The following is a 7,808-nucleotide window of genomic DNA, read 5'->3' as shown; positions in this document are numbered from 1 at the left end:
CATGGCATCAGCCATGAGTTTTTCCGTTGGGGGTTCCTTTCGCTTTTTAGGCTTCTCTTGAACAGGAGCGGGTGCCTTGCCTTTGTCTTTGGCAAGTATTTTATGTGTAGGTATGGGTACTCTTTTTGTTAGAGTGGGTGGTGGTGAAAGGGTTTCACTGGTTGAAGATGATGAAGGTGAAGGAGTGCGTGCCTGGGTTTGTTTTACTCATGCCATACTCGTATATTGGAAGTAGATAGATTGTAGATAGAGTGTAGATAGCAACAAAATAACAATAGCAGAGACACAAGGATGAAGCAGACAGAGAAAATTAGTGAAAACTGAATAAATGCAGTGCAGAAATCGATTGAGAACTGTTCCTATTTAAACCCTTAATCGTGTAAATCGATTAGGTTACCGTTGCTGGTAATGTCAATCGATTTAGTAATTATTACTCATAACGGCTAGTCACAACGGTCATATTTCAAATCGATTCCCAAATCGAATTCCAGTTTTACTTAATCGATGTCCAAATCGATTGTCTTAACGTTAAAAGAAGAACTAGTCGATTTCCCAATCGATTGCAACCAAACTTAACATGATTGAAATTCACACAATAGATTGTCCAATCGATTGTGTTTGTCACAGGTCAAGTTATTTTTCAAATATTTTCTAAGCAATCGATTTGCCAATCGATTACCCTAAAAATTGGATTCTCACTGTGACTTGATCAATCGATTTGCCAGTCGATTGGTTTCAATCAGTTTTACTTTGTGATGTGTACAATCGATTTGCCAATCGATTAGCCTGTAAAACAGGTTGCCACTGACTTGTGCAATTTTCATTTCTAATTGTGCCAGTCGATTGCCTAATCGATTATACAATCACAAACAGTTATGTTTCCTTACACCCTTGTTATGAAATCGATTGCCCAATCGATTTACTCAGTCAATGATCAACTTTTGTTGATTTCTTGTGTTCCAAGCAATTTGTATCAAGTGTGTAGGATTGAATTGTTGTTCCTGAAATCTTGCTCAATTAAAATGTTAGATTTATCATATGATGTATCAACATTGTATGTTTGTTAATTATGTCAAAATTAGGATTCAAAGGACTAAAGTCCAACACATCACATAAGTGTAAAATCTAGTTATATAATATAACTTTTTTATATTTTATATTCTTACCTTAAAAATCATATTCATAAAAGACTCTTTAATTATAAGATGTACTTCAATGATGTTTATATCTTGAAAAAATTCTATAATATCTCCAAATCATGAGCAATCTTGTGATATAAATTCTCATAAGTAATAATGATATTTGGATTATTAACTTAAAAAATTGAATTATTAATTAGCAGTCATTGTATTATATAAGTATATATGTAATATAAATATCATTCTTAATATTGTTTTAGATTTTTGAAAAATAATTTTGTTAAAAAAATTATTTTTTAGCTAAAAATGAGAAGATAAAAATAGTAACGTCTCACATCCGATCCTTGTGATAGATGAGAGAGAAAGATGCCATAAATTTTAAAAATACTCCACTTAACTAAGTAATAAGAGAAAATTATGTAATTACCCTTACTCTTTTTGAAAAATCCAAAATTGCTCTCGATTAATTTTATCTAGGATTTTCTCTTTAATGTATCAGTTTCACGCAATCACTTGTGATCGTTTTTCTCCTTCCATGATATTTTGATATAGGTTTTTATCAAAATATATCCAGATCGTATTTATGTTGTTTCTATGCCTTTAATTTATTTTTACATTATACATATGTTGATACGATTTTTTTTTTTTGCTTTTGTATGTTTATTTGTTGTTTTTATGATGAATACTTAAGGTATATTAATCAATTTTAAAATGTGTCTAGAAAATAATAATTAAAAAAGTCACGTCTTTTATTGTAATTTTGTAGTTTAAAAAATCACTTTTATAAAATTGTATACAAGCAGATTAAAAAGCATTTAAAAAAAATCATTGTTATGATAATAAACAAACAGAAATCAAAAAATCATTTTTAAACAAATCTCTACAAAATAATCTCTAAATTTTTTTAATTAAAAATAATTTTTAGGCTTAATTGCACTTTTGGTCTCTCTATTATTATCAATTTATGAAATTGATACCCCTATTTTCAAAGTCGACATTTTTTGTCCCTCTCTTATATTTTTGAACTAAAAAAAGACAATTTGACATATTTTTAATGACACGACATACAATTCTATAATATAGAACCATTTAGATGCATTAATTATTCATATGTCATTAATTAAATTAAAAGTATGAAAAATTTCCGAAATTGAAATATAAGTTTTTATGACATTTTATTCCAATTTCATAAGTATTAATCATTCTACATCATCTTATCATATATCATGTTATTTAAAACATCTTACATCATCATTTTTTAGTCAAAAAATCAAAAGAAGAGATCAAAATTGTCGACTTTTAAAATAAAGAAACCAATTTTGTGAATCAATAAAAATAGAAACATTAAAATTATAATTAAATTTTATTTTTATTTAAACTCAAATGAACATAACTTAATTAATAGCGCTATTTAAAATAAATGCTATAAAATACTTGAAAAGTGTATGTAAATGCTTTCAATACATAGAGCTTTATGATTAAACGTTATAAATTGCAATAAAATTGTAATGTGCTAGCTGCTCGTTCTCTATTTGCACTTTTACTCCAAGTTTTCTCTCAAAAAACAAATACATGTTCATCTTACTTTCTCTCAAAACCAGAAACCCTTGTATTCCCTCAAAATCAGAAACCTTTTTTTTTCTTCCCTTCTTTCTTTGCGCTAATAATATATGTGATTAAACCCTTGTTCATGGACTCATATATAAAAAAAAAACGGAAACATCATTTTTATGAAATAAAATAGCAATAATAATAAGTAAAGGTCTAATTTTGAGACCTAGAAGCTTCAGGAAATAAAGGGGCACAACACAGGTGTGTGCGGGTGAGGAGATGGCGGCGATGTGATAATGGTAAATGCGATGGGAAGTTTGCGCCCTTCGTCGTAGGTGACGGGAAGTTCATCTTCTTCTTCTTCTTCTATAGTTTCTTCTTTTGATTTCTTTTCATATCTTTAAAACATTTCCTTCCCTATTAATGTATTTGATTTTGGTGCTTTGACAATATGGTAGAAAGATACGTGATGTTGAGAATGATAGGTGGTGTGTATGTTGCTACTGTTTTCTGGTTTGAAATGAGGTGATGGATGCATGATGGTGTTTAGGCAAAGAAGGAGGTTAACGATGATGGTTTTATGGGGGGTTTGCAAAATTTTTTGGTTCTCTACATTTTTCATTTACCCTTCCTACATTTTTTCTTCTCTTTTCTGTTTCTTTTTGCAGAAAAATTTCTCCTTTGTTAGATTTTTTTTTTCCCTCAATTTAAAAATTAAAATGATGAAACTTTTGTGTCTATGAGATAAAATTGAGTTTTGATTTTTTATTTATTTATTGTTTTGCATAAATTATGGAACTATGTATAGATGTAAAAGAAAAAGAGAGTAATTCCGAACACAACATTAACACTACAATGATTTAAGAAAATAAATTAATGCAATGTAATTAAGGTGTCAGTATCATGTCGGTGTTGGAAACGAACACATATCAGACACCACAACATGCCTTTGATCATAAGTGTCAATGCTACATAGTCAGTAAGCTCACTACTAGAAAAATAGGATTTCGCGTCTAATAGGTCAAAAACCTGAAGCTAATGTTGATTTAGCGTCGGCCAAACACCATTCGACGATGTATTAGCGTTGGCCAGGCCTACGCTACAACGACGCTATCAACAAAATTCAAACATCCGACGCTAAAAATGTCATTTGACACGTCAGCTGGGGAAAAAATGGTTGCGTCGGAGGGCCGACGCTAAAGTCAATCAACTATAGTCAACAAAATATGTAGCGTCGGCCCACCGACGCGAAAGTCAAATTAAAAGTCAAATGTATTTATAATGTAGCGTCGGACTGGCCGACGCTAAGTTCAAATTTATTTAGTTTTTTATTTTTAAATTTTTAGCCCCTGTTTAATTTAATTTTTTTTTTTATATAAAATAATTGATAGCTAAGAAACATTAAAAGTCATTGCATTGACAACATAACAAATGCACCAGAGTATTAAATAACTTAACAAAGTATCATGTGTTCTGAAACTACAAAATAACAAGATAGTATCGAATAACAACTTTAACAAAGTTACTTAATACATAATTGTCAACAAATTACTACAAAAAGTAAGCATAAATATGACATTAAGGTTCGTCCAGCGACAAGTCGTCCAAATTATGATCGTAATGAGGATGCGAAGGAGGATGACTCACAGTAGATGATCCACCAGCTGATTGACGGTGCAAAGCGTCACTTTTATCTCCAAAAAATTGCTTTAATGCATCAAAATCATTCTCTAACTTCTTTGAACGCTCCCTAGCCTCTCAGCGACCTTGGTAGCCACTTGAGCATTGGCCATTGCATCTTGAGCAATTTCTTTATCTCTAATTCTAGCTGCCCTTTCCGCTTCTAAAGACATCCCAATCATAGAATTAGAAGGATTCTGGGAATGTTGTGCAAGCGATACACACCCATGAACGTTAATAGACAAGTCTCCTGTACCATAAACTCGACCACGAGTGCGACCCCCTGCAGATTCAGTCCATAACTTAAGTATTGTCCCTCCATCTACCTCTTTAGCACTTTCTTCACTTGTTTCGCCAAGTTGAGTTTGTACTTCCTCCAATTTTTTTTTAAAATGTTCCCTGATAAATGGAAAAAATTAATAACATAATATATGATCAAATTTCTAAAATAAATTAAACAAACAAATCAAGATATAGATAACATACTAACTTACACCAATGTGTGTATAATAAAGGGATTGCTCTTCTAGGACTCTTGCTGTAAACATCACAGCATCGACCAAACACAAGAAACCATTGCTCGAATTTAACTTGTCATAATTAATTTAAGACAAAATTTCAACAAATGTCTTCAGCAAAATAAAACTGACGAATAACATAAAATTTGTAACAAAACATGAAACCCAAACAACATCCTCATAACAATGTTCTCTAAACAGAAAATAAATAACAAATAAGCACCTTAAAGTCGTTCAAGTATTGGTGGCTCTAGTGTAAATCTGTTGGCTAGCATGTGCAGATACCAACCTAATCAACCCTTTCTATTGACTAATCCTACAATGCTTGTCACTATTAAATAATTCTACTACTGGCCAGGGAGAAGAGTACAAATTTATTTGGCCAAACGACTAAACGGCATAAAACCTAAACGACTACACTGAAATGCCATAAAACCTTTGAAATGCCATAAAACCTAAACAAGAATACACAACTAAAATGCAATAAAACCTAAACGGCTACACTGAGAGTGAGACGACGACACTTACATTGAGAATCGACCACATATGAGAGTGAGACGGCGACACTGAACGACGACTCTAAGAGTGACAGTGACAGGTTCAAAAGGGTCATAGGTTCGAGAGGGGGATGGGTTCAACGGCAATACTCACGACATTGAGAGGAATGAGAATTGATGACAAAGTGTGAGAGAATGGCTCACCAATATGGATTCAATATTAATCGGTGATGGATTCAATATCAGATTCAAAATGTAGGGTTCAACGATGACAAAGTGTGAGAGAAGAGCTCACCAATATGTTATTAATTTTACAATCTGAGGGCTCAATATGATTTTACAAATAATATTAAAAAATTTAAAAATAAAATAGCGTCGGCCTCTCCAACGCTACATATTAAAATAAAAATTAAATGAATAAACTAGCGTTTGATTTATTTTACTTAGTGTCGGCTACTCCTACGCTAATTGTTAATAAAATTGAGAAACAAAATTTGTTACCTTAGCGTCAGCTAAACCGACGCTATACCGACGCTAAGTAGCGTCGGAGTCGGATAATGGCAGCTAAAATGAAATTTTCTAGTAGTGGCTCTTTAGTGTTCATTTTACATAGTATGCTTAATATATTCCAAGTTATTTTGACATATTTATTTGGTATTCATTCTCTGGTAAAAAAAAAAACAGCAGAAAATGTTGGTGATGCATTGAGAGAACTCTCAAATGATAATTTGGTAATATTTCCTTGTTATCTTTTTCCTATGAATTTTTTTGAATCAATAGATTATTTAATCTTTCAGCTACCATTAGAAACTAAAAGTTCTTTAGATAAATCAATTCAAAAGTTGTCCACCCCTCACAGAAGGGGTGAAGCTACTTGGAGAGCTATTTAAAAGGTAATACTTTGTATTTAAAATTATGTCACATTTTTCAGACTTTCCATAAAATGAAGGATATTATGTTGGTGTTGATTTTTTCGATTTTTAGTATCCTGCAAATTTTTTAAGTTAATTTATGGATTTTTGTCACGACGACGGGGTTGACTTTTTTAATATCTTGTTGGTTTATGTATTTGACGCCTATATAGATACTTGAATATCATGTTAGGGTCATTTTATTAGAACTTTTTATTTTTTCATTGCAAGCCTAAGCAACTCATTACTTTTTCTTTATGCATATTAACACAATAATTTATTTTTATTAATTGGTTTTAAGAGTCACGAGTCAATACTTCGGTGATGGATCAGGAAAATATAAGAATAGAAAGTTTGTTAATATCTTAATTCTTATTCTCAGTTTCAAGCATTGTATAGTTCATTTGATTTTGAGTTTATTATTGTAAGATTATGTATGCTCCTATATTGATTGATGTTTTCACATATTATGGAGGGAGTATTGAAGAAACCTAAGTCTCTTTTTAATAGTTTTCCATTGTCATAAAGAGAAAAAATGTTCATCAAAACTTATAGTGATTTGACTCGGTTGGTATAAAAAAATGTACACCTCTATGACATGAGTGCTATGAAAGATTTGGATAATTAGTGATGATAGATTTTCTTTAACTTCGAACATATGATATTATGTCTTACACAAGTAACTAATAGCATACGGGGTGAAGATTCATATTTATGGTTTCAAATATTATGTCAAGCTTGTTCTTTAAAATATCTTAATTGCAATTTGAAATATTTTAACTATTTTTTTTTTTTTTTGTTATTCCAGTCAACTGATGTTGCAAGTGTGTCTATTTCATTCAAAGATGCAAGAGGATTATCTCATGCTAACATAACTTATTTTTATTTCTTGTTTTCTTACAATAACATTTCTTGTTGGTTATTATGAATTGAGTTGTATACTCACATTTTATATTTTAAATACATTTATGTTACTACGGCTATACTTTTAAGGAAAGCTTGAACATTTTGATAAATTTATTACATATTTTATAATTGTTACAAATTAAGAAAATATATAAATATTAGTAATTAAATCATCATAATTAATTAAGGTAAAAAAAACGTAGTAATTATTAACGATATTGAATTTTGATATCGAAATATAATAGGGCACATGTTACGACGGCTATAAAGATTTGGTCAAATTTTCAAAAATAAACAAAAAGACAAAAATAAACACTATAAAATATATTTTTGGCGTAGTGAATCAAATTTTCAAATAAACAAAAAGTGTTTGCTTAACCAATATGTGTCCATTTACAATTAAGTGCATAAGGGGGAGTTATGATAAAGTTTGTTTTAAAATTCATCCCCACTTACTGTATTATGAGTATTTATCTCATTCCCCATATTTTAGCGGATGAGGTCTTAAGACTCATGAATTCATTTTGGTGGGATTCTAGTGATCATAGTCAGATAAATGTTCGTTGACTTTCGTGGACAACTTATATGTAGTACCTCAATTTTATT

This window comes from Cicer arietinum, chromosome 4, assembly GCF_000331145.2.
Source record: "Cicer arietinum cultivar CDC Frontier isolate Library 1 chromosome 4, Cicar.CDCFrontier_v2.0, whole genome shotgun sequence".
NCBI lineage: Eukaryota > Viridiplantae > Streptophyta > Magnoliopsida > Fabales > Fabaceae > Cicer > Cicer arietinum.
Note: the sequence above shows the minus strand (reverse complement) of the source record.